Genomic DNA, 13,361 nt, shown 5'->3' on the forward strand with positions numbered 1-13,361 from the left:
ATCTCGACAGGATGACTTTACCCTAGCTCAATCCAGAGGAGATAATAGCTACAGAGTACTCAAATACTGAACAAGTGCTCAACGCCATCACCAAACTAACAGCGGGCTCAGCCACAGGGCAGGATGGGTATACATTGGCATTCTACTACTCCTGGCTCAATTTCTGACGCGCTTTTTTAAAAGTATATTAGAGTGGATCGGCCCCTCTCGACTCATTTACCCAATTGTGTATCATTGTTCTCCCGAAGGAGGGTCGGGACAAACTCAGCCGTGGCTCCTATAGGCCCAATTCATTAATAAAATGTAGATGCAAAGATTTACGCCAGCGTACTGGCGAGCACGCCAAGCTTAGTACTCCCAAAACTCACAAATACAGGTGCAGGTGGGGTTCATATGGGGCAGGCAAGGGGCAGATAATATACAAAAAACGCTGAACATTATAGCAGGGACCACAGGGGCAGCGGAGGACCCCCATCTTGTTATCAGTGGATGCCGGGAAAGCATTTAATAGGGTGGAGTGGCGATTCATGAAATAAGTATTGCAGAGAGCGGTTCTTGGTACACGATGGCTCACAGGAGCACTGGCGTTGTACTGCAATACAAGAGCCAAGGTTATAGTAAACGGGGTAGCTGCCCCAGATTTCCAGCTGACACGTGGGATGCGTCCCTGTTGTTCTTTGCGCTCTTATTGGAACCATTAGCGGTAGCGGTTCGAGGAGAATAAGGAACAAGTTACTTACCTGTAACTGTTGTTCTCCAGCATGGGTCTTGCATGGATTCACATGCTCATGAATATTCCCCGTCGTCAGGCTGGGAACCCTCGGTAAAGAAAAAAATCAGTTTCAGTTTTGTTTCTGAACTGTCTTTCTCCTAATGACCAATCACTGGTCTCTGGGTCATAATGCCCGAGCCAATGACTGCCCTCTACCCAAGCCCCTCCTCTGGCAGCCATCTTCAGATTTGGTAGCACGTAAAGTGGGAGTAGGACCAAGTGAAGAGCCGCAGAGGGGTAGGAGGGAGGGTTTGCATGTGAATCCATGCCAGACCCATGCTGGAGAACAACAGTTACAGGTAAGTATGGGGTCTGGCATGGATTCACATGCTCATGAATACAAGAATACATAGTAGTACACACATGCACGAGCGTAGCTCCCTGCTGAGTGAGTCGGCAATGGTGTTCTTTATTCCTGCCACGTGGAAGGGTACCAGAAACATCCCTTGGGCGGCGGCCCAATGCCACAGATCCTGGGCCTCCTTGGATAGGGCTGGGGATCTGGTGCCTCCCTGCTTGCGGATGTAGAACATCGTGGTGGTGTTGTCGGTGAAGATCCTCACCACCTTGCACTAGAGGGACGGAAGGAACGACCTGAGGGCCCAGAACACGGCTCGAAGCTCCAGGACGTTGATGTGTAGCGATTTCTCCTCCGGGAACCAAAGGCCTCTTGCGTAGAGATCTCCGGTGTGCGCTCCCAATCCCTCCTGGGAGGCATCTGTCGTCCCCGTCTCCTGGTGTGCGGGGGTCTGGAAGTCCATCCCTGCCGCAAGATGGGTGCAGGTGCCCCACAACCGGATCGCTTGACGGAAGGTCTCGTTGAGCGAGATCCCGTCTTCGAAGCTGCCCGCCGCCTGCATCCAACGGGCGTCGAGGAACTCTTGCAGTGGACGCATCCGCAGCCTGCACAGGCGCACAAGGTAGATGCACGAGGACATCATGCCAAGAAGGGACTTGATGGACCTCACCCTGACGACGTCCATGGCCGACAGTCGTTGCACCTTGCCCAGGATGGCCTTCGTCCTTTCCTCTGACGGAGAGGCCAATCGCGCCACTGTGTCGAGCCTGGCTCCCAGAAACAGTGCGACTTGTGATGGGACCAAGTGAGATTTTGCGTAGTTGATGGAAAATCCCAGATCCGTGAGCAGCTGGACGGTCTTCGCTGTGTGTCCGACATGGATCCCCTGCAGGCGCAGCCGCGCCGCTTCTGGTGCTAGGCACTTGGTGAATACCCTGAGCGCCGACTTCAATCCGAAGGGGAGGGCCTCGAACTGGTAATGCTGTCCTCGGACTACGAATCTGAGGAACTTTCAATGTCCTCTTAGAATGGGGATGTGGAAGTAAGCATCCATCAAGTCCAGCGACGATAGGCAGTCGCCCTCCAGCTGTCCCAGCACGTGCTGGAGAGTGACCATCCGGAACTTTTGGGACTTGATGTACTTGTTTAAGCGACGAAGGTCCAGGATGGGTCCCCAGCCACCGGTCTTCTTCCTTAAGAGGAAGTATCGTGAGTACACTGTGGAGCCCCGGAGCCTCTTTGGGACGAGCTCGATGGCTCCTTTCTTCAGCATCGGCCTTACTTCCAGCAGCAGTTGAGGGATGTGGTTTTCCTACCTGGCCACGGGTGGAATGCGGGGGCACTTTTTTAGAAACTCGAGAGTGTGCCCGCAGGCCAGGGTATCCAGCACTCAACGGTCGGTGGAGATGGACACCCACACGTTGACGAACTTCGCTAGCCGGCCTCCCACCGGAGTGCTCAGGTGGGGGCCTAACACTACGGCCGGTTCAGTCCTGCTGGGTAGTGGCCTTGCCGCCTTGGCCTCCTTGACGATGACGACGAGATCCTCCCGACTTGCTGCTTCCTCTGTAGGCCTCCTGCGACGAGGAGCGGGCCGTCTGACGGTACGTCGAGGAGCCACCGCCAAATCCTTCGAAGGCACCTTGATTGCCTCGGAGTTCCGAAAGGGCCTCCGTCGTTGTTGCAAAACTCCCAAGGCCCGTGCCGTTTCCGTGTCGGCCTTGATGGCCTGAAGTGACTCGTCCACTGTCTTGCCTAACAGGTTGTTTCCGTCGAAAGGCATGTCCAAAACTCTTGTTTGCACTTCCTGGTAGAAATCAGTTGCCTCGAGCCAACCACGCCGGTGAAGGCAAACACTTTGCCCATCTGGCGGAAGCGGGCGTCAGCAAGGTCTGTGGCCACCGTTATGGCGTGGTCCAACGCCACCTCACCTTCCTGCAGTATCTCCAGGGCCTCAGCCCTCTTGTCGTCCGGGAGGAAGTCCAGCAGCGGAGCGATCTTAAACCACAGCTCCCTGTCGTAGCGGGCCACAATCACGAGGGCGTTGGCCGCTCTAATCGTCGTGGCCGCCGACGAGATGACTGGTCGTCCCATGGCATCCAATTTCTTCCCTTCGCCGTCCGGCAGGGAGGTCGAAGTTGAAGCCGTCACCCTTGCCGCTTTCTTCTTGGCCGCCGCCGAGACGACTGAATCTGGGTTTGGCTGCGCCCTCAGGCACATGGGGGTGGAATCCTGGACCCGGTACTTCTTCTCATACCTGTCTTTCTTGGCAGGGGTCGTGGACGGGTTCTTCAGGAGCTCCAGCCCCTCGTCCCAGATGTCGTCAAGCAATGGGACCGAGAGGACTGTCTTCCTCTTGGCCTCACGCCGTTGATAGAGGAAACCTTCCTTCTTCTGTTCCACCGGGCAGAGCTGAAAGAGCTTGGATGCCCTGGCGATCATGGCGTGGAAGGAGCCAATTTCGTCAGGCGGGGAAGCCCGGGGGGGGGGGGTGGTGATGGAAGGCCCATCCCGTTGTCACCACCATCATCATCCGTCCCCCTTCGTAGCCGTCTCTGTTCCCGTGTCATCCCTCGGATCCGGGGAAGGAGATGAAGGCCTTAAGGGCTGCGTAGGCTGGAAGGGCGGTGGGGGATGCTGCGCACAAGGGCTGGATAGCCATCAAGATTGTGGAATCCCCCGCCTCCACAGGAACCTTGTCGGCGTCACCGTCACTTTCTACGTCCGCCTCGTCGGGATCCCTCCCGTGGGCCCAGACTTCCTCGGGCTTCTTGTCCAGGATCTTCACGACTTCAGCCAGCTCTTCTTCAGAGGCTGTATTCGTGTCCGTGATGGCCACCCCACCTCCCCTCTTTTTTCCACCAGGGTTTTCACGGGGGTCTTATCGATGGGCTGAAAAGAGGATTCCCTCCACGGTGGCAGGGAAACTATGGGCCCCGAGGTCGCCTCCACTGGGGTAGCCTCCACAGGCTTTGCCATGGCCACCACGACTCCCTCGATAGAGGCCTTAGCCGGATGAATCAAAGCCTTGACGACTTTGGATGCGCTGGAGGCTTTCACCTTGTGGGGGGGTCGCCGCCTCGCTCCCCCTCGGCTTCCTCCATCGGGATCGACCGGGGCTTCTCCCGAAGCTTACCCGGGTTCTCCAACTTCCTTTTCCCCCCGAGCCAGAGCGTTGGCTCGTGGTTGATGGCATCGGTGAAAGTGCGCCCTGCCTGGCAGCCGAGGAGCCCAACCGTTCAGCACTCCCGGTGCCCGCGGACTCGCAGTGCTTTGCCTTTTGTTGGGCCCCTGTCGCCGGAGTGCCCTCAAAGGTCTTAGAAGACCGCTCGGACCTCTTCTTCTCACCTGCTGCTGGGCTCTTCCCCATCCAGCCAGTTGGTGAGGCGGATCCGCCGATCCTTCATGGTCCGTTCCGACATGTTCTTGCAAAATGCACAGTCCTTCTCCACGTGCGTTTTGTCTTCATGAAGGCAGTAGAGGCATCTAGAATGCTTGTCCTCACAAAATGCAGTAAAAGCTCGAGAGCTATAGCACAAGGACTCCCAACACTTGAACGTGCGGTAAAAATCTGAAGATGGCTGCCAGAGGAGGGGCTTAGGTAGAGGGCAGTCATTGGCTGGGGGCAGTATTACCCAGAGACCAGTGATTGGTTATTAGGAGAAAGACAGTTCAGAAACAAACAAACTGATTTTTTCTTTACCAAAGATTCCCATCCTGACGACGGGGAATATTCATGAGTATGTGAATCCATGCCAGACCCCATGCTGGAGAAATTGCCTTTGTACGTGAATTATATTTTGGTATACATTTTGCACCCAAGTTCTTCGGTCCCCGGTTTCATTGAAATTCTCGTGGAATATGGCCAACTGTAAGGCTTTAATGCCAACTTGTCTAAGACACTGGCACTTCCACTGACGCCCCTCTCCCAGCCTGTGGTAGAAGCTCTAGAGAATCAAGGTATACAGGTCCAGGACTCTAGCATAAAATATCTAGGTGTACACATTACACTGAACATCATGGACATGTATAAAATTAACTACCTACCCCTATGGGAGAAGATAAAACAAGACTTGAGGAGATGGTTGAAGCTAACGTTGTCTTTTGCGGCCCGCCATATCTGGATAAAGATGAATATCCTCCCAAAACTTCTCTTTCTATTCCAAGCGCGCCCAGTAATGGGAACAGGCCTCGGATCACCTACAACACCCTGGTTTTGCCCAAAGAGGAGGGAGAGACGAGTCTTCCGTGAATATTACAGAGCAGCCCAGTTGCGAATCCTGGTTGATCACTTATGGAAGAACAGAAAAAAGCAATGGGTTGCGATGGAGAACAGTCTTTCTAACCCAGTCTCCCTGGGGGAGTAGTTCTGGGTCCCATACAGAAGACTCCCAACACGGACCCAGTCCTTTCGGTCCTCTGGCAGATTTGGAAAGCCTGCAGTGAAACAAGAGGGGTCACCTCCTGGCCATCCCCACTTAGCTGCATATGCCTCGCCACCCACATCCGGGACGCGATCGCTGAATCCTTAAGGTTCCAGCCTTATTATGAGGTTGGGTTAGAGTGGGACAGCTATGGAAAGAAGATTCTTTTCTTCTCAATGGGGATCTGGAAGAAGCAATGGGGAATCCCAAACATTTTCCCTCTCATGTGTTAGAAAGGGTATTATTGGAACAGAACCTGGCTACAAATGCAAGTTGACCGCTGACGTTATTTGAGCAAATCCTGAACTCGTTCTCAGACGAAAAAGTCCCCATTTCCACAATATACAGGGCACTGCTAACCAGAGGCCATCTGCCCATACTGAGCACACAAAAATCATGGCCAGAGGAGACAGACATATGGTGCACCGTTTATAGAGCAGTCTGGGCGTCAAACATCGCGATACACTACAAACTGCATAACGATAGGCTCCTATATAGGTGGCAGTTGACATCACAAAGGCTTTCCAAAATGCAAGGCATAAATTAGTCTTCGAAAATTGATTAGCAGAGTTTGCCAATTAAAATGTTACTGATTAGCAAACAAACCCATTTGATTAGCAATGGTATGCTAATATTTTTAACACCACCAGATGTTTGTACTCGAGACATAAAACAAGCAACAACACAGCATTTTTGTTTACTGCTGAAGTAAGACATTATTGAAAAAGATTCAGGCCTTGCAAATTCTTTAAAATTCTGCTAGACCTGCAGGTCTGGTAACTTAATTTACCTACTCGACCTAAGAGAAAAGCACTTGACTCTTGGCAACAGATGACAAAAAATGTAAATGCGCTTTCTGTAAAATGGTGCATGTCACCAAAACCCCACGCTGTTTGGCACACTGCTGCCACCCAGAGACCAGCCATGCACAGTGAAACTTATTTGACATTTACTGCAAAGTAAATATTAAATAAAAGTTTAAAATGTCCCGTGCAAATGGTACTCGCCCTTCATAAAATCTACTGTATGTGAGTGGGCGAGTAGACTTTGTGGGACCTGGATGAGTATCTATAAAACGTTAGCTGCATGAATGGACACAAATAGATATGATAAAAAGGCTCTAAAACCAGTTTGGCCCCCTCTCTCGTGTGTGTGCTATTATACAAGGCACTCCTAGTCAACAAGGCAATCATAATTGTAGAGCAAGTTATCTCTGGAGGCTATCTACAGTGGATGGTATTGTAGCAGATCTGTAGATGTACAGACTGAATGGAACTATTGATCACTACTTTACATACATATGTAGTTACTTTTGTGTATTCATTATGTAAGAGGAAAGTAAGAGACTAAGCAGAGTGGATGGCGTAGAAGGAAGATAACTGGACAAACTAGGTTGAAAATTGTATTGTGGCCACCTCATTTTCAGGGTAGCTGGTATAAAGCACGGTGATAAGATAGACTGTCCAGGAGTATGGATTCAGCTCATGGGCTGAACAGTAGCTGCAGATGTATGCAACCAGTAGGTCACAGAACTAGGTCTGCCATCAAACGTATTTGGCCATGTAATCATGTACATTTTCTAAAGTGTTCACTTGTCAAGATGATGCATCTTCCCCAAAAAAATGAAATCTAGTTGACACTGCGATTTAGATATACTAACCTAAACTTTACTGTAACGCATGGAGACAATGCAATGTTTTACAGTAGCAATACTGCAATTATGCAAGGAATATAATTGCACGACTGTCTTTTAAAAATATAAAGTTAACAAATAATGGTCTTTACCAGACAGGATATGGTTGGCTTAGTAAGAGTCATCCGAATTACTTCTGGCCTACAATTATTTGAAGAAAAACAATTCTTCACCAGCACTCCCACACATGCCTGGCACCTAAAGGATGAGGAGGTGATTACTGCAGTGAACAGAGGAAAAAAGGATGGGCAGAATCCAACCAGACCGAAACACATGTCTAGGGATGCTGTTGGTACTGTTGTTCAAAGGAGAATTGCCTAGCATTTCGGTGCTGGACTGCCCCAGGGCAAGACAAAGACTAATATGTTTGGGATATTTCTTCTCTGTGAAAGATAGTGAGCTAATTAATCTGGGTAAGTCTCTCGTAACCAGGACTAATGTCTGGCAGAGAGACTCCCAGGACCCCCCCTTGTCAATTTGCAGAAGCCTGTGGGCAACAGGAACGCATGGTGAGCTGTGCTTTCAATAAACTGGATAACTTAAATAGCCATCTTTGCTACAAATGTGTCCATTTAATTAGCAAACCTACAGAATTGCATAGCAAATTACTATACGACGCTGCTTATTTTAGGACTTGAAATGTATTGCGACGTCAGTCTCCTATCCTGATGAAATTGCAGTAAAGTTAGCATCTACTGGCACATGTGGTGGGGGTGTCCGGTGGTGCAGCAATTCTGGAAGGAAGTGCTAGGCTGGATCAAGCGATAGGCGGCATACATCGGGAGCCAGTGGCCCTTTTGGTCCTATTTGGGGTAGAGGTGAAGGAGGGGAAATACACGCTTCTGCGGCCCATGCAGAGGAATCTGCTATTAGCAGCAAGGGCGTGTGTCACTCTTCAATGTATGAGAAGCAGTCTCTCAACAGGCCGAGAATGGTTAGCCAGGGCACATTAAGTGTACGATATGGAGAGTCTTACAGCCTCTTTGCCAGAATCGCAAGGGAGCATGGGTGTATAATATTTACCCTCCCTGGAATATTTTAGAACACATATGAAGAGTGCTGCTCTAGTCACGATGTAATGACCCTGCGACCCTATTCTTGTAATAGCGCCCCAAGATAGGGGAATTTAAGGAATGCTCCTTGACGAATTAGTCTTCTCATCCTAATGTCCAACAGGAAAGCAACTGATCAGCCTCCAAAACAGTGCCTCACTTATCCCATTTCAGGGGCGTGGGGGGGAGGAGGGTGTAAAGTGCAAAAATGAGTCGATTTAATGTCGGGATACTGAGATGTTGGTTGGACTCAGCAGTGGAGAATGAGAACTCACAGATGGTGGGGGTTATCATCATGCTGAGCCATGTTTTCTGGTATTAACAGGGGTATGTGCTTTTTGTATGCAGGTCCTAACCAACCTATTGTTGTCAACGTACTTCTTTTTCTGTGAAAAAAAGTCAATAAAAACAAAATGTTTTTTTTTTAAAACACTGGGCTTGAAATTGATTGGAGCTGGGAGCTATTTTGCTCCTTGCTTGTACCCTATGGGAGCCTGGTTAGCTTAAAAGCAACTGTCACCAGGAGCTACTTTGGCTCCACAAGCCAACTGGTGCCTTACAAACATGTATATACAACATTAACTTTGAGTGTTTGAGAATGCAAATAAAAAACAAATAACATTAGGACACATTTAAATATAATGGATCATACATAATGGGCAAAATGTTACTGTGCATCTCATGTGGAAGTTAAATTTGCTGTACTGTGTACTCGCTCCTGCTTCCCCAGCGGTAGCTCCTGCCTACTGCGTGATGCTCGACAGTCAGGAGCTGGTTTTAGTTCCTGCTCATCAAATCTTCATTTCGAACCCTGAATGCAGTGTGGAGGCAGGGGCTGAGTGGGGAGGGAAATAAAGGAGCACAGTAAGGCAAAAAGACAGGAAGTAATGCTCTATCCCAAATTAAAATATTACCCACAGAACTGTCTAAAATAGCTTAACAACTGTCTCAACTACCATACTAGGACTGAACAGCAATCACTTGTATTCAGAAAAACGTGCCATTTCTACAAGCAGTTATTTGTGATCTAATTTCATATGCCTCAAATTGATGCTTTGCTTAGGAAAGAAACTTTTCAAGGTTTCAGCATATGTTTTGGATGCAGTAAGCTTGGGAAACAGTGGATGTCAATTTAGGAAATGTTATAATTAAATAAATATTTCTCGATTTCTTTTTACTAATAAACACAGCCACACAGGCCGATAATTGCAACTGTACCTTTTCTTGAGTATCCAGTTAGTAACTCAGTTGTAGAGCGCAGCAAGCAGAGGACATTCAGTTTTCTGTTTACCTTCTTCAAATAGGTGACCCAGGGATGTCACCAGACCCCCCTGCTACAGAGGCGTATCACAACTTCCTCTTAGAACTTTCCTTGCACAATAAACCCAAGTGTATGCGCACTCCTGCTCAGGTTCCCTACCCTTCAGCATTTCTACAAGCATCATCGGGAAGTTTCAATTTTAGAAAAAATGACCTGCCTAGAAGTGTCACATATAACCCATTCAGATACAAAGATAGACTGAAATCGTTAGATAGCTGGATAGACAGAGATAGATGGTGAAAGGGTGCACAATAAGGACTCGGACACAAAGGTGGCATATTTGGGGCTATAGGCATAATAAAGCAAGAGAAACCCCATCTTTCCGTAATCCTAAAAGGGAGTTTGCCGCCTCAAAAAAAGATCTAAGGTGACCATCAGGATGTCTGTGAAACTGCCCATAATCCTGTGTCGAGAAAACCCTACTTCTAGCCCTTGCACTATAAACTATGGAATAAAGCAGTACTGTTCTGGTCTCACGGGAATGCCTCCGTTCTCCTGGGTTATGATCAAAGTTCCACATAATGTTTCCATGGTGGACCAGAAGAAGGCCTCCCTTCTGCTGGTGTTCAGTTTCAAAAAATGTAACCTACTGGACGCTGGTTTAATTTTGCGTTAAATATTCTCAATGCATTTGGGCTGGGTGTTTACTTAAACTAAAATTGATGCCAATGGACTATAATACTAAATGCCACGCACTTCCGATCCGTTATTCAATCCGGCGTGCTTTAGCAGTATAAACCCAGGGTCCGCGTTTTACTATAGCTCGGGCTATGTGATCACAGGACACCTTCAATGAGATTTCGGCACTAGCTGACAGTTCCAGTAATGTAAATAATCCAGTGTGCTAAAACGTCACTCCCCCCTCCGATTGGCTGTCCTCGTAGTGCCTCCAGGACTACGCGACGACCGCTCTCCACGCTCGCTTCTTGTTGAGCCTGAGCGGGATTCAGCGGTCGCCCGTAGCCCTGTGAGGCTGCCTTCCAGGCCCCGTTGGGCCTTCAGTAAGTTAATTCAGGCATTTTTGTTTGTTTGTAGGCGCTCCGAGCGCGTTGTGCTGCCCCCTGCCCCCTCCCTCCACCGCACTTCCTGGTCCTCCTCTCCCCGCTCCCTTCCCGCCTCCCTGCCCGCCCATACCCCCCTCCCCTTCCTCTCCTCCTGCCTTATATTCCCACTCCCCTGGGCAGCCCCCTAGGCTAAGGGCGGCTCCTAAGGCTGCGGCTCCCTGTGTCTGCAGGTGTCTGCAGGGGACGCCAGGCGCCGGTCCGCCATTCTTTCTGGTTAGCTCCACCTGCTGCCCAGCCCAACATCCTTACAGCTCCCTTTCGTTTTCACTCACATGGTTTCTACACTTCAGTGTGTACCGCTAATTGTGGTAAACTAGGGCTTTTTCTCCCCTCGCAGGACTTAGGTGGCCTCTACACTGGGTACCTAATTCGTATTTACTGTTACTGTTGCTCTGTAATAGTGGTAAACTAGGGCTTGCTGCTTTCACTCCTGTCTACTTGCTCTCGTCCGTCTTCCCCCCCACTCCCTTATTCCATGGTGCTCTCTATCTCTCCTATCTTCTCCAACTGCTTCTCCTTTGACTATCCTGCTCTCCTCACTAAATCTGGTAGGAAAAAGTTTAAAAAGGATATCCTGGTCTCCAACCCAGGCCTCCCTATCACCGTCACCTATACCAGTGCCTCCTCCAAGGAAACTCTTACTGACATCCTCTTTTTCGTGCCTTCCCCTGACCAATGGGCCCTTCATATGGTCTCTGCGCTCTCTCCCTTCTCCTCTTCTCCCATTAATGGTGGCACCCGTTGGGATGTCCTCTTGGGCCCCTTCCGCTCCTCTAAGGCCATCATTAAGGTCTACGATAATGGGACCGTCTTGGTCCAAGGCCCTCAGGCCAACCTCCACCTCTTTGATAGACGCTTCCTGCGCCTCATCAACTTCCTTTCCTCTCCTGATGTCCCCTCTTCTCTGTCCTCGGCTACCTTGCCTCCACCCTCTCACCCTGCCCTCTCACTTGCTTCTTCCTCTTCACATCCACAGGGCGTACCTCTGATCTGTACCCCTCCCCGGAAGTCATTTAGGATGGCAACCTTCTCCTCATTGCCACTTAACTCTCGCTCTGCCGTCAAACATTCCTCTGATATCGGTCGCCTTCTTGAGGAACTGGACCTTGACATCCTCGGTCTCACCGAGACATGGTTCACGGCCAGCTCCGTCACCAGCTTTGACACACTCCTACCTGACGGTTACAAGATCCTCTCCTTGCCCAGGCCCAACCGTGCTGGGTCGGGTGTGGCCCTTATCTTCCCTGAGTGATTCCTGCCACTGTCACCCCTACGCAGACCTACTCCTCCTTTGAATGCCTTGTCTGCCGACTCTCTCTCTCTCCTAGCCATTCCCTTACCGTGGCTACTATCTATCGGCCACCTGGTCAAATTTCCTCCTTCCTCTCTGAGTGGGCTGACCTCTCCTCCTCACTCCTGTCCTCAACCACTCAACTCCTCTTTCTTGGAGACTTCAATATCCACCTTGATGCCTCCTGTCCTCCCTCTGGACTTTTTTGCGACCTCTGACTCTCTCACTCCCTATTCTCCCGCCTGGGCCGACCCATTCTGCAGGGCACACTCTTGATGCTCTGATCTCTTCTGACCTTCCCCTCTCTGTCCCTCTCTCCACTCCTCTCTCCTGGAGTGATCACTTTCTCCTATCCTCCCACCTCACCTTCCCTACCCCACAGGCAAAGCACCCTCATCACTGCCACCCACCTTCGCTGTCATCCGACCCATGAAGCGCGTGTCAGTTGAGGCTTTCGCTTCCACCTTCTCGCCCCCCACCACCCCCTTCGGCTGACTCCCACCCTGACACAGCCCTCTCCACTCTCCACTCTGCTATATCTGATACCCTTGATATCCTTGCCCCTGTCATGAGAATCCGCCTGAAGCCCAAAGCCAAATGTGACTCCTGGTACGACTCGGATCTCGTCACCCTTAAACACAAGTGCAGGGTGGCAGAGAGGAAATGAAGTGCTTTATGTTCATCCTCTGACAAACTGGCCTGCCGCCTGCTCCAAAGGCAATACCGGCTCTCCGTTCTCACTAAGAAGAGAGCCCTTATCCAAGCCCTCATCTCTGCGGCATCTAACAATTCGGCCGAACTCTTTAAAATCTGCAAGGAGCTGGTCAACCCTGCTGCAGTCTCCACCTCTCCTGTCCCCTCCCAGGCCCTCTGCACAGCACAGGCCTCTCACTTAGTTTCAAAAACTCAGGACATCCTGTCCCTCACTCTCCTCCTTTCACCTCCCCTCCTCTATTCCCTGCTCTCCATGTGACCCCTCTGCAGCCACCCCTCCTCCCTCCTTCTCTGCCTTTCCCCTTTTTTCTGCTGACGAGGTTTCGAGACAAGTCCGATCTATGAAAGTCTTGTCAAAACAGGTCCACCCCTGTTCCTCCAAAACTATCTCCAAAACTATCAAGGACCACATCGACTCCCTGGCGCCTGCCCTGGCTGACTTCTGCAATCACTCCTTCGCCTCTGGAGTCTTCCCATCCCTCCTCAAGCACTCCCTTGTGCACCCACTTCTTAAGAAACCCTCTTCCGACCGCTCCTGCCCAGCTAACTATCACCCAATATCTATCACTCCCTTCCGGGGCAAGCTCCTGGAGAAACTGGCCATCTCCCAGCTTAATCTCCATGCTGAATCTACATGACCATCAGTCTGGTTTCAGAGCTGCCAGAAGCACGGAAACTGCTCTCCTGAACATCCGTGAGGACCTGCTCTCAAACCTTGACTCTAACACCCCT

At 50.3% G+C, this 13,361-nt stretch overlaps 1 protein-coding gene across 7 annotated transcripts in view; it reads right to left on the bottom strand.

Annotated features, from left to right (window-relative positions):
- Nucleotides 1-13,361, bottom strand: part of STAMBPL1 (STAM binding protein like 1) — a 580,481-nt gene that overhangs the window by 503,398 nt on the left and 63,722 nt on the right. For 2 of the 7 annotated variants that reach the window (XM_069611271.1, XM_069611272.1), the window contains exon 2: nt 8,892-9,074. The exons of the other annotated variants lie outside the window; for them this stretch is intronic. The gene's annotated coding sequence lies outside the window, so the exon portion shown is untranslated. The remainder of the gene's footprint in view (nt 1-8,891; nt 9,075-13,361) is intronic. 7 annotated transcript variants of the gene reach the window in all.

This window comes from Ambystoma mexicanum, chromosome 8 (assembly GCF_040938575.1).
Source record: "Ambystoma mexicanum isolate Mex_15411 chromosome 8, UKY_AmexF1_1, whole genome shotgun sequence".
Taxonomy (NCBI): domain Eukaryota; kingdom Metazoa; phylum Chordata; class Amphibia; order Caudata; family Ambystomatidae; genus Ambystoma; species Ambystoma mexicanum.